Raw genomic sequence first — 22,689 nt, 5'->3', positions numbered from 1 at the left:
AGTGGTGCAAGTAGTATGCCGTCTGCTTGCACGTGGTAATCTAGGATGGACCTTGGTTCGATCCCCAAGCCTCCCATATTTTTCCCAAGTCAGGAGCAATTTCTGAGTGCATAAACCTGGAGTAACCCCTGAGCATCACTGAGTGTGGCCCCAAAACCAAAAACAAAAGAAGAAGAACAAAAGAAAAAGAAAAACTAACACAGAATCAGTTTAATTAGTTTTCAAAATAACAGGCATACAATGCCAATAATAATAACACTCATAGTAAAATATTGACAAATGAGGGGTAAAAAGGTGAAGAATGCCTAAAAGTAGTCGTTCAATATTGCTCAAAGAATAGTTTTTACACAAAATCACATTAAAAATTAATCAGACACATGATCTATATGACAGATATTACTGAAAATTTTACTCAAATTTTAAAAGATTCAACTCCATAAATCAAGCTTCCATTTAGAGAGACAATACCCCTGCTGTTATCAAAATGCATATAAACAAGAGCCACATACCAGACAAATATTGCAATGATTTAGAAATTTCAATAACGAATGATACTGTGAATATTGGATTAAAAAATTCAATCTAAGTCTCTAAACTGATATTGTTTAAAAGAACATTTGTTATAAAATCACCCCACACCGTATCACCAACCCCAGGTGAACAAGTCTGAATTAGGGTTAACATGAAATAATACAGAACAGGCTGAGGGTGAAACATGTATAATCTGCCAATCTTATACCTCATATGGAACACCAGCTGCCTTCCAGAACTGTTTTTAAATTGAATACAAAGACCACCCCTAGAGGGGGAGTAAAGACCAATAGTGCAGACTATCCTAAGCCAGTCTAGTCTAAATTTACATGTAAGGCAATCTCTGTTTAGAATAAAATCAAGTTGTAAATAAACAGCTACAAAGAAAAAATGGATGATCTTTGTTTTGGATAAAATAAGATGTAAGCTAACACTCAAAAAATCTAGAAAATTATTTGACAAATTTGCTTTCCATAGTACCAGGAATATTGGATAAAAGAAAAACTTTCTGCCACAAATTTCTCATGTCCTTCAGTAGGTACAATATACCTGTGAACAAAAACAGGGCAACAATCCTCTTTTTTTTCCCTTGGTTTTGGGGCCATGCCTGGTAAAGCTCAGGGGTTACTTTGGGCTATGCACTCAGAAATCGCTCCTGAATTGGGGGACCATATAGGTCACCAGGGATAGAACTGAGGTCCATTCTGGATCAGCCACATGCAAGGCAATCACCCTATTGCTGCACTATAAGAATAATCATATTAATGGTCACTGTCGTTAAATATAGTAGAAAATTTAGCAAATTTGAATAAAAATGTATGGAAAACATTAAAGGCATCGTTTAAACATAGTTGAAGCAGTCAAGGAATAAAATACCAGGACAAATAATGTAAAATAATCAACAAACTTATTTCCTGTGGACAAGGTACACCACATCACCAATATTCTAGAAGTTATAGAATATTTAAAAAGTTAAATGAAATCTAAGAAATCTATTAAAATAGCAAATGGAACAACCTTCTTCAAATAAAAAAATTCCAAAAATCACAGAATAAGAGGGAAAGAACAGCTATTATAAGAAATAAATCTAAAAATATCTGCAGCATGAGCTGAAATTGATCTAGATATTTGGAGTACCAAATAATAATAACAATAAAATAACAATAGTAATAATAAAATTAACTATTGTAATAAACCCAAAATGCACTAATAAACTAAACTTAATAACCAAAGAGAGAAAATCTCTTGAAATAGAACAAAACTAGTATAATTCATAAGATACATCAAATCATACTCTACAGAAAATGTAATGATATATATTCAAAGAATAAATAAAATATTCATTTATTACCAATATCCTCTATGCTGTTACACTATCTTACACTATCTCTCAGATTTGTGGAAATGACAAAAATATTCTCAAACATATCCCTGCATCAAATACAAATTTAATTAATCTAAATGTATATGAATTAACTCTCTTATAACGCACTAAATTGCTAGATGAATCAGGAAATATAATACAATTTTCTTCTGTCTACAAGAGATAAACTGGAATTTTCACAATAATCATCAGTTAAAAGTAAAACAAAAAAGGAAAATAATCAAACGGTACCTAAAATATAATACTGTGCCAAATCAAATATAATTTAAGCTAAATAAAATAATAGAAATAGATAACACATAAAAGTATATAATTAAATGTATGAAAATGACTGAATATTGGCAACATATATGAACCAAATTAAGACATCAGCTTAAAAAGAATCTAATAAACCTGAAGGGATATATATATATACTCCTGTCACTGTACAGATAACCCAGATAACTGCACAGAAAATCAATACATAAATAAGAGCACTAAATAAGGAACTGTAAAACTAAACTAATATATATCTACAAGATATATTTTTTAAGTCACAAAAGCAAATTACATATTCTTCTGAAGTACATATGGAACATTAATGAAGATTGATCACATAATGGGGTATAATGTAAATATGCATAAAGAAAAGTAAATAGATATAGTAACTATCTTTTCAGAACACAATCCCATTAAGTAAAAATCATAAATATTTAAATACTAAAACATTCGGAAAAGTTGCAACATACTATTAAATATTTAATGTATCAAAGAAAAATCAGGGGCCCAAGAAATACTACAGTACTTGCCTTGCATGTGAACAACTCCACTTTGATACTACAATTGCATATAGTTGCCATAGAACCACCAAGAGTAATTCCCAAGTGCAGAGCCATAGGAATTCCACATAAAAAGAGCAGAAAATGGGACGGAGAGATAGCACAGCGGCATTTGCCTTGCAAGCAGCCGACCCAGGACCTAAGGTGGTTGGTTCGAATCCTGGCGTCCCATATGGTCCCCTGTGCCTGCCAGGAGTTATTTCTGAGCAGATAACCAGAGCATCCCAGAGCACCTCCGGGTTTGGTCCAAAACAAAACAAAACAAATCAAAACAAAAAAGAGCAGAAAACTTCCAGACATCATAAAAGGATATAGGAGAGTAAAAGAGCATGTACGGAGCCTGTAGTTATACCCATGACAGTATACTTTAAGGGTGGAGGAACCCTGTATATCTTAGGCCAGGGGAATTCCCTTTCTAATCTCCCAAATTTTTACTGTGCCCATACCAAAAAAAAAATAGCACAAATTAAATTTTTTCCTTTAAATTTTTTTGTTGTTGCCTGTGTTTTTTCTTTTCATTCTCTTTTCTTTGCCTTTTTTTCTTTTTTTTATTGTTAAATTATCTTTATTTTAACACCGTGAGTACAAATATGATTGAAGTTGTATGATTACAGTCATGTAAAGAACACCCCCCCCATCACTAGTGCAAGATTCCCATCACCAATTTTCCAGATCTCCTTCTGTTTTGATTCGTCTCTATTTCAGGACCGTGGTTAGTGTTCCCTTGTTGTCAGTATTGCTGTGGTGCTTCTCAGGTTTTTTGTTTGTTTTTGTTTTGTTTTATTTTGGGTTTGATTTTTCTTGTATTATTTTTATGTTTTCCTTCCTATTTCCCTTTCTTTTCTTAAAATAAAATTTATAGTCTCTATAAGGACTCCTGTTTTGTTTTTTTGTTTTTGCTTTTTTGAATTTTTGCCCCCCCCTTTTTCTTTTTTTTTCTTCTTCTTACCTTCAAATAGAAATACATAATTTGCACCATCTTGTTCTGCCTCTCAAATTGAGGGGGAAATAATGGAGGGCACCAAGACCAAATAGTCGTATGAACATTGAGTAGAAATGAAAAATGATCAGACTTGAACACCAAATCCAAAGCCATCTACAACAGAAATGATACCCAATCTACAACAGGCTAGACACAGAAGGGACCACTTGTACTAGCAGCCTGGGAGGCAAAGAAGGGGCAATATGGGATGCATGCTGGGAACGGGGGTGGAGGGAAGACAACATTGGTGGTGGGAATGCCCCTGATTCAATGTCACTATGAACCTGAAATACTACTGTGAATGATTTGTAATCCACTTCTGTAAAAATAAAAATATATTAATATTAAAAAAAGAGAAAATCAAGTAATATGTTGAAAGAATCTTAAAAAAATAAATGAGATTAAGGACACAAATTATCAAAAATTATATGCCGGGTTAACCAGATTTTACACTAATCTAGGATATCCCTGCCTTCATTGTTAACTATGATAGCTTCCTTTTTTAAATATCAATGACCCTTCTAGGCTGGAAAAACTAGAGAGCTGTTCTTTACATTAGATTTCCCCACCAATGGGGTGGTCATTACTTCCTAATAAATACTGTGGTAGCTGCTGGCATCTTCCTCTTGATCCACATGGTAGAACGGCTCCCAGATCCATGTTTCACCTCTCTTCAGCCTGGTTTGGAATATTTTCTGCAGCGGTTCTGCTTCAGACCCACTTCTCCCTTCCACGTGGAATTATGGTAAATGTGTGGAATTACCCACATCTATTGCTTGAACATGGACTGAGAAGACGTCAACAATATTGAATTAGATAATCCCCTGGTGAGTTAGGACTATAAATCCCTCATGGTTTAGGGTCAAAATTCCCTGGTGGATCAAGCTATATTAGTGTCCTTCTTTGGTACTAAGTCTTTTACCATATCCTTTATCAAAGTGATGACATATATATTAGGCGTTTTGGTTTACTCATAGGCTTTATTCTACTTTGGTGCTTTTACAAATACATTGTGCTTTACAGAAATATCTTCCATATTGGAAAATAAAATTGCATCTATCCCATGTTCTCAAACTAGAAGCCTTCCCAAGGCCAGGAAATTGCATCCAGCCATTGACATTAATTAGAGAAATCACCTGCCTGGATTAATATATCAGATGAAGGGAATGCTGAATATGAGCTAGCTACTGCCTAGAATCAGAGTCCAATAGTGTCTCTGTAGAAAAGTCCCTCAATCCTCCCCACCACAGCCTGGCAGAGAGCATACTAGATGCAGCTCCTCCAAACCCACCCATTAAGAAAATAATACAATTCCATTTTATATGGGCATAAACATAGCCACACTCAGCCAGCTTAAAAATCCCTGCACTGCATACAGACCAATATCACCTTTCTGTATTAAAGTCCTTAGTAAAAGGAGTGAGGGTGTGCATTGTACTCCTCTGGCTTTCATGTAATTGCTAAGCCATGCTTGAATCCATTGCAATATATTCAGTGGATAACATGGCTTACTGACAAAGCTAAGACTAATTTCCACAACCTAGGACATACTGGAAGAATAATTTTATGGTTTCGGTAAAGCTGTGATTTATTAATCAAGAAAGGTCTTTTTGCAGATGTAAAAACACAATTTACCCTACCTCATGCTCTCTTAGAACAGGTCCAGGAGGTCCACTTAGATAGGTCCACGTGGGCATGGGAAAGATTTATTCTGATTCTGAATTTAAAGGAAGTTAAGTAACAATTTTTCAGGGATTAGATGAGCAATATGCAGAATTTTTGGAAATTCTTTTTTGTTTATGTTTTAGGGCCACACCTGGCAGTGCTCAGGGGTTACTCCTGGCTCTACACTCAGAAATTGCCCCTGGCGGGCACAGGGGACCATGTGGGGTGCTGGGATTCAAACCACCGTCCTTCTGCATGGAAGGCAAATGCCTTACCTCCATGCTATCTCACTGACCCCGAATTTTTGGAAATTCTAATGAATGCTATCCAGAGAGAAGGTAGAGATAAAGAATCATAGTGAAACCTAGTAAGAAAATTATATTTTACAAATGCCAATGAAGAGAATGACAGGTGATTCTGCACTCTATTAGAAAAAAATACAATGTTAAAGATTTCTAACAGCTTGTCAAAATGTTGGTTCCATCAAATATGAGATTCATGTCTATGTCATAGTGGCCTATTCTGTACAAGGGAAAGCTCTGGAGAATCAGGATAGATTAAGCTATACCTCAGAAAACAGAGTTTCTGCAATACCGCCCCTTTAGTGAAAAAAAAAAACAGACCTTGTTGAATATTTGGTAAAGGAAAACATTGGGCTAGAGACTGCTGGTGGTCTGGTAACCCAGACTTGAGAAATTGAAGAGCTGAAGAAAAGGCCAGGCCCAGGCTTCAGGATTTCAGGATAGATGTTTTAACTGTGGTAAGCTAGGGCATTTTTGTAGAAACTGCAGGATTCCTCTTGGACTTGCCCTCTCAAGCCTGAGGCACATTCTGTTTCAGGAAACTGAGCAAGGAGCCAGCCCCCAGAAACCACAGAATCATGGAACATTCTTATCTGTGCTTCCCTTCTCTAGCCTGGACTAGCAAAGCTGTGATCAATAAATTTTCTGCAACCTGCTACTGCAGGAATCTGTATCTAGGACAAGTTGTTCCCTGTGACAGTGACCATAATACTACTCAATTCCCCTCCAAAGGGGCCTAGAGCATCAGACACTATCAGCTTGTTCCTGGGAAAAACAGTCTGACTATAAAGGGAATAACTATTCATGTAGGAATAATAGATTCTGAACAATTTGGTGAAAAAATAATTGTCATTTCCATGCCAAATGTTTGGACTTCTGAGAAAAAAGTGCATATTGCCCAGCTTCTGTTTCTCTTCTTTTTAATGTCTGGCTACACTGACTGCAGTAGGATTGGAGGCTTTGGTAGCAACAACTCACTAGCAGCCTCTACTGATCCTCTGGTGAGGATTTATATACAGTATTACCTACAATTTACGTACAATATTACAAATGTCAAGCACCCATGTATAAACCTTTAGACTCATGGGAAGAAATTTAAATACATGTTCGACACAGATGCCAATGTTTCCATCATTTCTTCACATAACTGGGCCACACATAACTGAGCCAATTCATTATGGCATGCATAAGTAGATTCACTTCCCTCATCCCCTGTTCAACAGAATGCTAGATGGCAGGTAAGCATTAATCCAGACAGACAAATGGATACCTCCTAATCACATGTGGTTTCTCTGCCCTTGTAATTGTGAGTTTGAGATATACACAAAGAGTGGTGCTCATCATAAAATATCCCTCCCTGAACTCTTTATCTGGTTCCTAATACAGCGGGTTCACTGTGGTTCAGCAGACTACTCAAGATCAAGAGAAAAGGAAACCAGCAGCAACTCCAACAGGCAATTGGGACAACTAGCTAACAAAAATATGCTAAAGCAGAGATTACAGGGATTAGGAGTAATCACATTTGAATTTGCTGTTCTTTTTTGGGAAAGGGGTACAGCGATCACTGAACTGTTTAACTGAGGAAATACTTTTACATGAACTCAGCATTATAGTGTTTATGTAATGCTCCATTGTGTGGCTGATTATTTCAAACATAACCAATACCAGGGTGATATTAACAGGTCAAGTTTGTTGGGTAATTAATGTAAAGTGGCAGAAGAATTTTGCCAAATTATGAGAGTCCTGTGGGCAGGACAGTACAGGCATATCAGTCAAAAATACTTAAAAAAACATTGGGAAGATGAATCGCAATTTATAGAATATAGACAATGAGATTCACATAAACTAAGTCTATTTATGATGAATGGTCTCCTTGAAGACCTGAGCAATTCAATAGCCAGAGCAAACAAAAAGAAAAAGCATAATTATATCAATAAATTGAAAGCTACAGAGCACACTGACAAGGAAATAAGCAACTCAATGAGTCTATTATTGTCACACTTTTTCAAGGTCAGTTCAGATCCATAATTCAGCGCCTCACCTGCCATTAAAAGTCATAGATATTTAAGACTTCAATGCATCTGTCTCTACTACTAGCATCCACAAGCATCTACAGGATTTCCTCAAGTTAATTTCCAAAGATAAAAAAAAAATGACAATATCAGGTTTTATTGCAGTCACTGCAGAGCTCACTGGGATTCTTTAAAAAAGAAATTTGACACTTCAGCTCTACACTCCTTGAACCCAAGAACACCATCCCAGTTGCCCCAACACCCATTTACTACTGTGTACAGCTGCCCACTTTAGAATAAGCTTTTCAAGTGGACATGGCTCATGGACTGATCTTAACCCGTGACTACAACCAACAGCTGCAAGGCATTTCCATCACTTTCCTGACTGTCATCAACTGACAGATCACCTCATAAGATGAAGCAATAATACAGATTCTTACCATCTTGGTCTTATTCAAAATATAAAGCAGAGATATGTGTATTTTTCCGGTGTATTTCTTTCTTGAGATGCAGTATTGCTTTTTGGACTTGTTCAGTAGAAATTATTAGGGGATGTGTATATTTTATATGTATTTCCTGTAAACAATGTTGTTACAATACCTATGAATGAAGAATTATAGAGCATGGCATCTTTTAAGGGATACTATCTATAGTCCCCTGGTGCCCCAATATTAACTGGTGACAATATCCTGTATTTTCCTTCCTTTTTGCACAAACCCAGTAAAATGTAAAAATCTTATGTGAGAGGAGTTTCTGTCTATTAAGGATAGGGAACTCCAAAATATATTTGTTGCAGGTTGGCCTTTAACTCTATATTTGACATATAGACTTGACTTAAGCTTCACTTGCTTTGAGATCGGCCATACACCATGAACTCTGGATCCCTTCAGTGGAACTAAGGTCAGGTTTCAAACTATTCTAGGGATGAATAATCTATAGCATCCTTCATAATGCCTTGACAATGACTGGCAAACCAGGGCATGATTCATTACACCTGGCAATGACTGGCAAAACAGGGAAAGCTTTGTGATGCCCTAGCAATGACATAGTATTTGTGAGAACACAAGGACTTTAATTATAGAGCCTGATTACAACAATCACCATGAGAAGAACTTCCCAGGACCTCAAAGAAACTCATTAGAGTTATGCAAACTTAGTCTGTCTGAAACCTATGAATGGAAATGTGACTATGCTTCCTGGGAAATGCCATACTGCTCTTAGGCCACAGCTTTTACTGTGCCTGTGCAAAATACAGTCAGCCATTTTAGCTACTATCTCACATTTCTGCATTTTCGTAAACATAGAAGAGAGGTTGAAGAATTATTCAGCCTTCACCCTAATCTATGATGGCTGTCTCAAACTTTACCCTTTACTATGATGACTTGCTCTTTTAAATGACAAAGACCCACCAATGGCTACATAGGTCCTTTACTTTAGATTCCCATGAAGGTGGTCCTAACTTCCCAATATATGATGTAGTTTTGACCATCCTCATACTTTTGATCTGTGTGGTTGAAAGGTCTCTGTTTCATCTTTCTTCAGCCTGTAGGGGATTATCTCCTGTGACTATTTCCTCTGTTCCAAAGCCACTTCCGCTTTCCCCTTGGGGTTATGGCATGTGAAAATACCCACACCATTGGAATACAGCAAAATCAGAGCAAAATGACTGGTCAAAGCAATATATGGCTTACATGGGGGAAAGTGATAAAAAATCCAAAAAAAAAAAAAGTTAAAACCTACTGTATTATAACCTTGTAACCAGAATATTTAAATAAAATATTTAATTAAAATCATTCTAAAATAAACTTAAACCAAAAACACACTAAAAACGAATAGCAAATAAATCTCAAAGAACTTAGAAGGAATAAAATGAGAAAATTATATTAAAATAAAGAGTAAATATAATGTAAGACCAAGATGAAAGAGGAGAACTATAATAGAGCCCTCAGAAATCATATAAAACAACAATATGCCATGCAGTGTATGTCATTACTAAAAGAAAAAAGCAGGGTATAAGAAAATAAAAAATAATCCATGTTAATAAATAAAAAGAATTAATATTTTAAAAATGTATTTCCTATCGAAAGTATTACATGGATTCAATGCATACCTCAATAAAGTACCAATAATCAAGGAGATAGGACAAATGTTACAAACATTTATATAGAATCATAAAACACATAAATAGCAAAAGCAATAATAAGAAAAAATGAGATGTGGGCTTTATGTATCCTGGTATTAAATCATATTACAAACATTTACAGTAATAAAAACAATAAAATATTAAAATGAGTTTGTTGAACCAGAACACAGACCCCTTCCCCAATTCCTCTCCAATCTCTTATTAGACTGCAAGTCTCCATAGCAGAGTAGAGTTGGAGTGGGGAAAGGGAAATATGGTTTGGCTTTCTTATTTAGCATTTTCATTGCTCTTTATCACTGGAATCATGTCCATCAGGATCTATGTCTAAAAACGTGAACAACTGTAATCTGGTTGCATTTGAGGGTCAATCCTTTCATAAAAGAGAACCCAATGAGCTACCTAACCCTTGTTCCAGGTAAAGAGTAAGAAAGAGATCTACACTTCTGGAGAGAAATTCTCTGGGCCATGCTGATATCCAGCTGTTGGCACTTGCAAGTCCCAGGACTGAAAGAAATAAATATCTATTGTAATAAGCCAAAAAATATGAGTTTGTATATCAATGACTAAACTAAGGACCCAAACAAAAGTCCTCTAAGTTTGTGAGAAATTTGACAAAGTCGCTGAATACATGATGCAGAGCAAGGAAAACCTCTTCAATAAATGAAATTGGAAATTAAATAGTCACATGTAAAATAACAATTGCTAAACAAGGAAACTGTGTCACAATTTCTAAGTCAATTTACAGTGAATTAAAGATCTCAAGATCGGACTAAAATTCATAATTAATTGAGAAATCTATAATATAAACACTCACAAAGAACCCCAACTTGTCAGAAAAGCAAGTCAATACTCTGCTTTTCCTTAACAGTGTTCAGAACTTTACACAAAAGCTATTTAAGACAGCAGAGGGTCTTATTATGTAACACAATAAGTACGCCCAGTGCTGTTAGTGGTCAATAAAAACACTAACACTGGGGAAGTTATGCTCAGATCAAGTACAACATTCATATAAATAGCACATAAATAGACAGGGCCCCCCCCAACATTGGTTTGACAACAAACATTTTATACATTAAATTCATGGTAGTGTGCATTTATAAGTAAAACTAAAAATGCCATTTCAAATCATGGACATCACTTCCAGAACTGTGATGTGACAAGACAACAAGGATAAATGGGCCCTACTTGGAGACAGTTAACCCCACAGCAAAGAAATGCTGCATTTTATGAAAAACACAAGAACCTTGAACCCTCATGCCCCACTTGACGTAGGCACAGTTCAAGAATGTCAGCAGACATATGCAGGTAGCAGCAAGGAATCTGCAGGCAAATTCTAAGAAATTCTAAGAAAGTTCTCCAGACAATAAGGCAGGGATTGTGCAAGCCAATGAATCAGAATGTAATGACTAAAAATTTCCAACTTTCTGTCACATATTGCATTACAATTAAGTTAGAGGCTGATCACCATTCTCTATTAGCAGGCCAGAAAAAGGCTGTTAAAAATAATTTACATTAGACTAACTCTTCCCAACTATGGATACTGGATAAAGGGATTTTTCTCATCATAAATACCAGAACGTAAAATTATGCAAGATATCAGAATGAAAGCTATAAAACAAGTCTATCCAAAGTGAACTAACGTAAGTGCTGACTTAAAGCATATGCCACAGTAAGCAAATCTCTTCCCATTAGAGGGACTGGAGAGTAACCAAACATGAATGATACACCTTTCCTTTTCCTAAATTTATTTGTCCAAGCTCAGTATCTACTCCTGTTTGCTCTCCTCACCAATGACCTCTTAGAGGACAGTGTCCCCAGAGGCTGTCATAAGACAGAGTAGACAGCCCCAGTGTCTACCTCAAAATCAACGGGAGTACCCTCCATGTCAAAGTTTACCCTGAGCTTGGGGAGGGAATCTAAACCCCATCTTCCCTAATCGTTTTCCAGTACCAATACACGGGACCGGGCAAGCCTGTTCCCTTTTTTCTAGGGAATTATTTTGCCCAGTGCCCTTTCTCTTAGCAATAGGCACATTGGAATGGACCCAGAGCAGGTTGCCACCAGTGGCCCAGGTTGCCTTGTCTACCTTCTGCACCTTTCTTATATCTTGAATTATCTACTACTGCAGCTAGAATTTTTGTCAGCTCTCTATTCTTCTTCCTATTCCACTTATCTTCTTTCTCCTCCTGATGTTCAGAAAACTTTTACCAAAATTTTCACTATGGCACATTCACTTATATGACCCTCAGTTTAAGAATCTAGGACCTAATATATTCCTGACCTCCTCTCACTACCAAAAATGTTGATGTGACCAGTAGGATATTGCAGGACTCTTTAGCATACATCTGCTATTGCAAAAATCCTAAACAGCAGCACTTTGTAAAATTACATATTACAGTCACTACATAATTTATATTTTGACAATTTTGACATATATAATCCAAATCTATATGTTTCAGACCTTTAAATAGTGACCCATAAATTTTCTAGCAAACTAAACATAGTTTTATTAGCTCAGTGCTCACATTTCAAAAAATTTCCCATTTGAATTCTTTGAAGCTGTTTCTTAATATCACAAAATTTCTGTATATCTCTATTAACACATTTTTGTGAACCAAAAAAGGTCTTGCATTATATTGTAATTGTATGCACAGTTTATGAATGACCATCATCACTTAATCCCACTCAATGGAGACACTGAAGAAAAATGCTTATGCCTCCTGGATCCATTCTAGGACACTCTTTGTTAAAATACTCTTTGAGTTAAAGTGGGATAGGAAACGGCTAGATCAGAGGCAGATAAGAAAACTTTTACCCAAGGAGGGGAATTCTCACATAGGCTCTGCCATACTATGATGTAGGGCTGCTGATCCGGATGACCATGTTTTTCCAGGCTAAAACACTGCAGCTTTTACCTTATAATGTCAGCTGGAAAGAACCTTCAGGTGGCCATTCAACCTAAAAGGTTGGCCATTCAGCTGAACAGAAGGTCTGCCATTTTCTTTCCTTAACAATTAGAGGCAGGTTTCTAATGGAGACGAGGCAGACTGTCTCATCCTAAGACAAAAATTCTCAGACAATAGCTGAGCTGGCCTGACAGATGTAGATCCTCCAGATCCACCCAGAAGGAATGAAAACAGAAACAGAAATAATACAAAAACAATACCACAGAGAATTCTCAGATTAATAGCTGAGCTGGCCAGACAGAAGTGATTCCTCGCCTGACAAATGTAGATCCTCCGGATCCACCCAGAAGAAAACAGAAGTAGAAACTCTCAGATAATAGCCGAGCTAGCCTGGCAGATGTAGATCCTCCAGATCCACCCAGAAGGAAGGAAAACAGAAACAAGACAAAAACAAATACCAGAGAATTCTCAGACTAATAGCTGAGCTGGTCGAACAGAAGTGAATCCTCCAGATCTACCCAGAAGGAACCTCCAAGTGTCCTTGAAGTCCCAACCACCACCAGGGCGTCCCCAAGGGCTGTGGCCTGCAGTTCCTGGACGTGTCCATCCACCACAGTTGGAAGGAATCAAGGAGGGCTCACACTCCTGCACTTGTTCTGCCTCCAACAGCCACATAAACAGACTAGCCTAAAACAGAGACTAGCCTGAGCAGCCAAACAGATGTGAATTCTCTGGATCCACCCAGAAGGAATCCTCAAGTGTCCTTCGAGCAACCAAGGCATCCCCCAGGGCTGTGGCCTGCAGCTCCTGGTCCCGTCCTTCCAACACAGTTGGAGAGGAGTCAAGGAGGGCTCACTTGGTCTGCCTCCAACAACCACACAGAGACTAGCCTAAAATAGAGACCAGTTTACCACAGAGTGAAATCTCAGACAATACAGAGGCCAGCCTACAGAGACCAGCCTAAAACAGAAACAGCCAAACCACAAACCAGAAGAAACAGAAACTACAGAAACCACGGAGACCAGCCTAAAACAAAAACAGAAACTACAGAAACCAGAGACCAGCCTAAAACAAAAACAGAAACTACAGAAACCACAGAGACCAGCCTAAAACAGAAACAGAAACACAAACTAGCTGCCAATACCTGCTCAAGAGAATTATCCAAATACAATGGATGCCTTGGGGCAGATTTTTGAATTCAATCCATTTCAATCAACCTAGCCTTGACACCGAGCCTCCAGTTGCACCTTGTTTGTCTCTAATCAAAATCACTATTCAGGAAGGTCACACATTTCCAGCTCTCAGGTGCTACAGAGGCCAGCCTACAGAGACCAGACTAAAACAGAAACAGAAACTGAACTACAGAGAGGAACATTAACAGAGACCGAAACAATATCCAAAGAGACGAAACAATATCCAAAGAGAGACAGGTTGGGGCTGACCGGAGACACCCGAGTCAGGCCTATTGACCTCCATTGCTGCATTGGATCTCGGTAGAACCTCCGTATGTTGAGGCTCCAAGCCACTCTCTTATGCAATTGCAAAGGGTTTATTAACCAGCATGGTGGACCAACACATCCAGTATGCTGGGGTTCCACACAAACTGAGGCAGAGAACCACATAGAGCAGAGTGTGTGAGGGCCTTTTATAGACTTTATTAACCGTCTGCAAAAGAAGTTATTAACTGTCAACAGGAGTTATTAACCATCAAACAGAAACAAAGTATCACTAGGATTTAAGGGGGTGAAGGGAGGGATTTTTGGCTTCCTTTTCAGTAGGAGCTAAAACATAAAACTGAGAGTAGAAATAAAAAACAGAGAAATAAAAAAAACATTTTAAATAATCAATGAAACCAGAATAGGTTCTTTGAAGGAATAAATTAGATATAACTTTTATTAAAATAACAAAACATTCAATGAATTTAAGTAGAGACCAAAGGAAAACTTTAGAAAACACCCTTCAGTAATTCAAAACATCTTTACATAAAAACAGTAAAACAAAATTACTCTAAAAACATTATGCTCTTAACCTAGAGAATGTAGAAAAATGGATAGAATTTGTAATCATACACCATTACAATGCTAAACGCTTTTGCTGTTCCCATAGATCCTGATATCTTGTGTCATGTCTTTGTTTCCAGGAATATTTGTGTATCCAGGTTTCTGGAATGTAGTGTGTGTGTGTGTGTGTGTGTGTGTGTGTGTGTGTGTACTAGGCCACTTTCTTTCACTTCTCTGTTCACGCTAGTATACTTTTGTTGTGTTCAAGTCTGTTTAACCAATCAAAGGGTGATAGGGCAGTGTTGAGGTCCTCACAAGTATTGTGTTAGTATTGATATCTTCTTTCAAAATTATCAATAACTGTATTTGTCAATAATATTTGCTGGTCTCTCATTGGGTACATATATGTTTAGAAGTGTCTGTCTTCATCTTACACTATCTATTAATTAGTACAAAATGTCCACTTTGTCCCAAACAACTTTTCTGAGTCTAAAGTTGTTGTCATCTGATATTAATATGGCCACTCCAACTTTATTAATGATGTTGTTTGCTTGGATGATTTTTATCCAGTTTTTGATTTTGAATCTATGTTTGTTCTGACTATTCAGCTGTGTTTCATGTTGGCAGCTAAGGTTGAATTCAGCTTTTTGATCCATTGAGCCACTCTGTGTCACTTAACAAATGCATTAAGTTCATTGACGTTGAGAATGATGACTGATATGGGATTTATTGTCATCTTTGTGTAGACGTTTGGTGTGTCTGTCAGTATTCACTTCGAGGAGATCTTTCAATTTTTCTTTGAGGGCTGCTTTGTGACTATATAATTTCTGAGCTGTCGTGTATCCATGAAACAATGTATACTTCCATCAAACCTAAAAGTGAGTCTGCTGGGTGTAGTATTCTAAGGGATGCATACTTTTCTATGAGTTTTATTACTATATACCACCACTCTCTTCTGGCCTTGAGGGTTTCTTATGACAGGCCTGCTATAAATCTTAAGGATACTCCTTTGAATGTAATTTCCCTTTTTGATTTTGCTGCATTCAGTATTCTATCCTCATCTGTGAATTCATCATTGTGACTATAATGTGTCTTGGTGTGCTTTTCTTTCGTCTCTCCTAGCTGGGACTCTTCGGTCATGCAGGATTTGGTTACATGCATTTCTTATTTCTGGGAGTTTCTCTGCAATGATGTCCTTGACTTTTGATTCTTCCTGGGGATTTCTTAATGGGTCTGGGACTCCAATGATTCATATGTTGTTTCTGCTTTGCTTATGAAAGACTTCTATTTTCATCTGTTCACATTTTTGTGTAATAGTTACAATGTCTGATAATTTGCATTAAGGCTCTTTTCCATCTCTTCTGTTGTATATTTTTATACAGTTCATCTTCCAGCTCACTGATTCTATCTTCAGCTGCTGTTACACTGTTGGAGAGGCTTTCCATAGAGATTTTCCTGTCATCAATCGAGTTTTTCAAACATATTATTTCAGTTTGGAGTTTTCTGATTTCTATCTTCATATCTACCTGATTCTTATTTATGTTCTATTCAACTTGATCTATGCTTTCTTTGAGTTCATGAATATCCTCCATACGACTTCTCTAAACTCTTATCTGAGAGACTACCTAGGTGTTTGGCCATTTTCATTCTCTATGCCTTGTGTTGGTCTATGTTTTTTCCCTATTGTAATGCTTGTGGTGAAGATTCTTCTACATGTTATGGTGGTGGTCATTGGCTAGAAGGTGCACATGGATGCAAAAGCTCCTCAGGTTGCACTGTTTTTTGACAGGACAACTCACCTCTGAAGAGCCCTCAAGGAACAATGGGTAAAGAACATCCAATCCCAGGCCACAGGACAGTCATGCACAAGTTTTGGCCCTTGATGGCAAACCTGTGGCATGCAAAGCCTTGCAGCTGGCACAAGGGAAGGTCCTCAATTAAGTTATGCGGCGCTGTGGGAGGCGAGTGTGCCAGCTTCTGCTTTGCAGCTCAACTGGCAACAGGGCCGGACTGGCCATTGAGAGGACCAGGCATTGTGTGGCAGTTTGGGCACTCGGGATCAAAAAGGTTAGCTATCACTGGTCTAGGCAGGGCATTGCCACACATGGCTGAAGGTCAGTTGATATTTTGTGCGATCATCGGAAGGGTGCAGGGCGTTGCCATACCTGGCTTGAGATCAAGCGAACATTGCACAGTCTAGGTGGTCGCAGAGGGGACAGGGTATTGTCGCATCTGGCCTGGGTGTCGCAGTCATCAGCAAGATCTGGAAGGTTGGTGGAGGGAGTGGGGCATTGCTGCACCTGGCCAGAGTTCTCCCATGGTTGGTGGTGGGGTCAGGGGTGTGCTGTACCTGGCCCGAGGTCTCACACCATCCACTGAGGGGGCAAGGGGTTGCCTCACCTAGCGAGAGAGGTCTCTCTCAGTCAGCCTGAAGGAAACTTTTTTAAAACATTAAGTGCCAGCTATAACAAACTTACACACACTATCACACCAAATGGTGAAATATTGGAACCATTTTCTTTGATATCAGTACTACAACATGTATATCCATTGTTTACACTTTTGATAAATAAATTTTTAGAAAACTTTGTTATAGAAATCTCACAAATAAAACAAATTAAAGGATCCATATTAGAAAAATAACCAAAATAATAATATTATTACATTTTCTAGATGACTATGATGATATCTCCCAAGGAACACAGAAGAAATAAAGATTCTGAAAAAATTGTTAGCTTTTGAAAATGCCAAAGAAGATTTTTCAGGTTATATTATGTCCCTTTAGAGAGAGAAAAGTGTCACAGGATTTCTACAGCCTTGTAGATATGTTGGTTCATTCCATTTCAGAGCTTGTAAAAATCCTAGGGAGATGGCTTTATTGACATACTCCATTGTGAAGCAAACTCCTGAGAACCAGAATAAATCTAACTGTTCTGATAGAAGTTATGGTGGTTCTCGTCCAAGAAAACTGCTGCACATTGTCAAGATTTGGCAAAGGATTCCATAATGCCAGAGATTACTTATGATATTCTTATCATGCCTCTAGTAACTGGGGAAGAGGTAAAAATCCAGCAATAGGAGTTCATATCAGATGGTTTAACTGTAGAAAACTGCAACATTTATGTAGATATTGCAGTATTTCTCTTAGAACTGCCCCTTTGAGTCCCAGACCTAATCATCCAGTTTCACAGAACTGGGTCATGGGCTGATCACAGGCCTAACAAAATAAGGGGCCTCCAGCCCAGGCTAAAAGAGCTGCAAATCTGTGAAGCTGAGACTCATTGAAGCCTGATACTTCAGAAAGCAGTACTTGGGAATACACTGCCCGGAAAAAAATGAAAGTAATATCAGTCCAGTATCCTTACAATTTAAGATGTCATATAAAGTAGATGATTCCTTCAGAAACTGGGAATTTATAATGGGGAAAAGCAGTCTGACTATTAAAGGTATATATGTTCATTTGGGAATTATAGATTATGACCATCTTGGAGAAATAATATTTCTTATTTTGTGACCACAGTTTTGACTTTTAAAAAGGTCAAAACATAGCTAAAATGTTATTGCATCCTTATGTTATGCCTGGTCAAGCAGACCATCTCAGGGTAGGAGAGTTTGGAAACACAAATAACAATGCCTCTGTTAAAGCTTTTTTTGTTGTTGTTGTTCGGAGATTATTTCTTTTTGTTTGTTTTGTTTTTGTTTTTTTTTAAATAAATTTTTATTGTGACCAAAGTGCATTACAAATCTTTCACTGCATCATTTATGGTACATAGTGACAATGAATGAGGGGCATTCCCACCATCAGTGTTGTCCTCCCTCTACCCCTCTTCCCAGTATGTATCCCATATCACCCTCCATTACCCCCCATAATACTAGTGGAACTGGTCTCCACTTTACAGCTTGTTGTAGATTTAGCATCCATTCTGCCATCGTTGGAGATAAAAAGGATAAGAAAAAAGGAAGAAAAAATTTGGTAGCAACTACCAAAAAAATAAAGAAGAGAGAAAAAAAAGAAAGATGGAACTAATTAGCCTTTACAGTTAATTTTAAAGAATACCCAATGATAGCCCTTGAATTCAGTAAAAGAAATTTGAAAGCTTGTTTGACTCAGGCATACAGGCATATTTGACATCTTTACAACACTGGCCCTATAATTGTATATTGTAATACATACAATATAAATTGGAAAGAATAGGTGATGTTTAGTTTTCATCATCTGTTTGACAGAACTCAAGACATTTTAAAATACATAGGGCCAGAGGTCCAATAATAATGTCATAAAATATTCTTTATTTGAGTGTGCATGCTAATGTTTCTGTCTACAGATATATTTGCAAGAGACATCTACATGCCATAAACTCATTATTTATTTATTTATTTGTTTGTTTTTGGTTTTGTGGCCACATCTGGTGATACTCAGGGCTTACACCTGGCTATGAGCTCAGAAATTGCTCCTGGCTTAGGAGACCATATGGGACACTGGGTCCTTCCTAGTTCAGCCGCGTGAAAGGCAAACACTGCGCCACTATTCCAGCCGCAACATGCCATAAATTCTTGCTACACACTCCTAGGGAAAAGAAAAGTGGGAGGCATTACATTCCCCAACTTTAAACTGTACTACAAAGCAATAGTTATCAAAACAGCATGGTATTGGAATAAAGACAGACCCTTAGATCAGTGGAATAGGCTTGAGTTCTCAGACATTGTCCCCCAGACAATTACCTAATTTTTGACAAAAGAGTAAGAAATCCTAAGTGGAGCAGGGAAAACCTCTTCAACAAGTGGTGCTGGCAGAACTGGTTAGCCACTTGCAAAAAAAGCGAACATAGACCCCCAGTTAACATCATGTACGCAGGTAAAATCCAAGTGGATTAAAGACGTTAATATCAGACCTGATATCATAAGGTATGTATATAAAACAACATGTCGGTAAAACACTCCATGACATTGAGACTAAAGGCATCTTCAAGGAGGAAACTGCACTTTCCAAACAAGTGGAAACAGAGATCAACAGATGGGAATACATTAAGCTGAGAAGCTTCTGCAGCTCAAAAGAAATAGTGCCCAGGATACAAGAGCCACCCACTGAGTGGGAGAAACTATTCACCCAACACCCATCAGATAAGGCACTATTATCCAAAATATACAGGCACTGACAGAACTTTACAAGAGAAAAACAACTAATCCCATCAAAAAATGGGGAGAAAAAAATGAACAGACACTTTGATAAAAAAAAAAAAAAGAAATACAAATGGCCAAAAGGCGCATGAAAAAATGTTCCATGTCCCTAATCATCAGGGAAATGCAAATCAAAACAATGATGAGATACCACCTCACACCGCAGAGCTTGGCGCACATCACAAAGAATGAGAACAATCAGTGCTGGCAGGAATGTGGAGAAAGAAACTCTTATCCATTGCTGGTAGGAATGCTGTCTAGTCCAACCTCTATGGAAAGCGATATGGAGATTCCTCCAAAATCTGGAAATTGAGTTCCCATTCAACCCAGCTATTCCACTCCTATAAATGTACCCTAAAAACACAAGAATACAATACAAAAACCCCTTCCTCACACCTATATTTATTGCAGCATTATTCACAATAGCCAGGCTCTGGAAACAACCAAGATGCCCTTCAGCAGACGAATGTCTAAAGAAAATGTGGTACATATACACAATGGAATATTATGCAGCCGTCAGGAGAGATGAAGTCATGAAATTTTCCTATACATGGATGTACATGGAATCTATCATGAGTGAAATAAGTCGGAGAGAGAGAGACTCAGAATATTCTCACTCATCTATGGGTTTTAAGAAAAATAAAAGTCATTTTTGCAACAATCCTCAGAGACAATGAGAGGAGGGATGGAACTTCTAGCTCACTTCATGAAGCTTACCACAAAGAGTGGTGAGTGCAGTTATAGAAATAACTACACAGAGAACTACCATAATCATGTGAATGAATGAGGGAACTGGAAAGCCTGTCTGGAGTACATTTGGGGTTGGGGTAGGCTGGAGGGAGATTTGGGACATTGGTGGTGGGAATGTTGCACTGGTGAAGGAAGGTGTTTTTTACATGACTGAAACCTAATCACAATCATATATGTAATCAAGATGTTTAAATAAATAAAAAATTAAAAAAAATTTGGTACAATATTCTTTCATTGGATATATCTTTGCAATTTGTATTTGATTCAAGTTAGTCTACTATTACATTATAATGCCTTTGTTCTCAGTTTGCCTTCATAAAAGGAATCTGGATGCTCAAGAACCATTATACAATACTCCATGGGGTAGATGCCTTTTATAATTCTCATTACCATATTACTAAATATTGTAGACATGCAGATATGATTATTTTGAGAATGTTCTATGCACAATCTAACCTATATTTTTTCAGCCATGATTACCCTCACCAATTTGAAAATTTTTTTCATATGATCTGCTGGCTTTATATATTAGAAGCACTTTGATCTTTTCCACCTGGGTCAGGTCTACAAATGCAACCTAATGATTAATTTTCTATGTCTGTCTCTGTGTGTGTATTGGCCACCTCTATCTGTCTTGTACATGATGTCTGTTTATATTACAGATAGTCCTTCTTTCTGTTGTATATAACCCTATAAATTCCTCCCCCATTGCTTACCACTTTACAAATAGTTTTCCATTTTTTCCTTTAGTTTCTCGCCCCTGATTTGTTATTCTTTTTATTTAACCTTTTATTACCCCCAGTTCTTAACTATTTGGGAACTAGAACATTCTTCTCACACTCATCCTTCCTAGTTCCATAATCTGTGAACAGCTACTCTCAAAAGGATTCAGCTTTTGAGAAAGTCTCAGTTCTAGGACACATCCTGATCTAAGACTGCTGCAAAACATTTTTCAGACTGCCACAAGACCATTTCGTCAGCTGAAGCTGTGCTCTGGAGTCTATTGCTCTCGAACTATTTCAAAATAATTAAAGTATTTATATATCTTTAGTGTATTTTGAGGTGTATTTCCTTAATATGTATAAATGTTTATTGTGTATTTTCTTATGTATATGTAGTTTCCCCCCTTTTTAGATTTGGTTAGTAGAAAATTTGAGTAGCTATATGTGAAGGCCCAAGGTTGCAAGAGCACAGTGCTGCAAGGCTGCTGGGTATGACCTCATTCCCATCATGGATGTCAACATGAAGGGACTACCCACCCAGAGAAGAGAAAGAAGAGAGAAATTGAAACCAAGTATTATTTTTATGCTTCTTGATGTCTGAGGTTTGCTGCTGTCATCTGGGTTTTTTTTTTTTTTTGAGGGGGGGGTAAAATTTAGAGGTCAGAGATGGTCATGAGAGGGCCTGAGTGCAAAGAAGAAAAATATTATAGATACAAAGCAGGCAGGATCTTTGCAATGCTTTATCTCTGACCCACGCCCTGTTGGATTAGCAGGCACTGCTCTGTTCACTACCCTAGACACCCCCCCCCAACAGTCCAAGACTTTCCATTTATACCCAGCATGACAGGGTACATGTCCAAGGAGAGGGTCCAGGGGACTTGTCCATATTCAACTTGTCATTCAGTGTGGTTATCCAGGAGGTGTGTCCAAGTCCAACTGCCATACATGAATGAATATACCTCCTAGTTCTGTGTTTCTGATATAACCAGCTTATAGGTATTATATAGCCTATTGCTTTTATCCTTATACACCATTATATATTGTGGAATTGTTCCTTTTTACATATGCACAATAAAAGTGTTTATTTGGTACAGAGAGAATTCTTATCTACTAAGGATAATTACTATTTTATGCTGCAGGGGTCCCTGTACCCTTGAAAATTTGTCATAGCGACTTGACTTAGGATTCAGTTTCTCATATATCTGCTGTTCACCCCTGAACCTTGAGCCACAGCTTTGGAGTCAGCATAGTTTCTGCACTATCACCTATTGTCGACCTTCTACCAGGGCAGGCCCT

At 37.6% G+C, this 22,689-nt stretch overlaps 1 protein-coding gene across 1 annotated transcript in view; it reads right to left on the bottom strand.

The window, feature by feature from the left end:
* The window catches only part of SHISA6 (shisa family member 6), a 462,012-nt gene that overhangs the window by 246,420 nt on the left and 192,903 nt on the right, over positions 1 to 22,689 (bottom strand).

The sequence above is a fragment of the Suncus etruscus genome, chromosome 7 (genome assembly GCF_024139225.1).
Source record: "Suncus etruscus isolate mSunEtr1 chromosome 7, mSunEtr1.pri.cur, whole genome shotgun sequence".
Taxonomy (NCBI): domain Eukaryota; kingdom Metazoa; phylum Chordata; class Mammalia; order Eulipotyphla; family Soricidae; genus Suncus; species Suncus etruscus.
The sequence above is the reverse complement of the archived record's forward strand: the minus strand, read 5'-3'. Positions and strand labels throughout refer to the sequence as shown.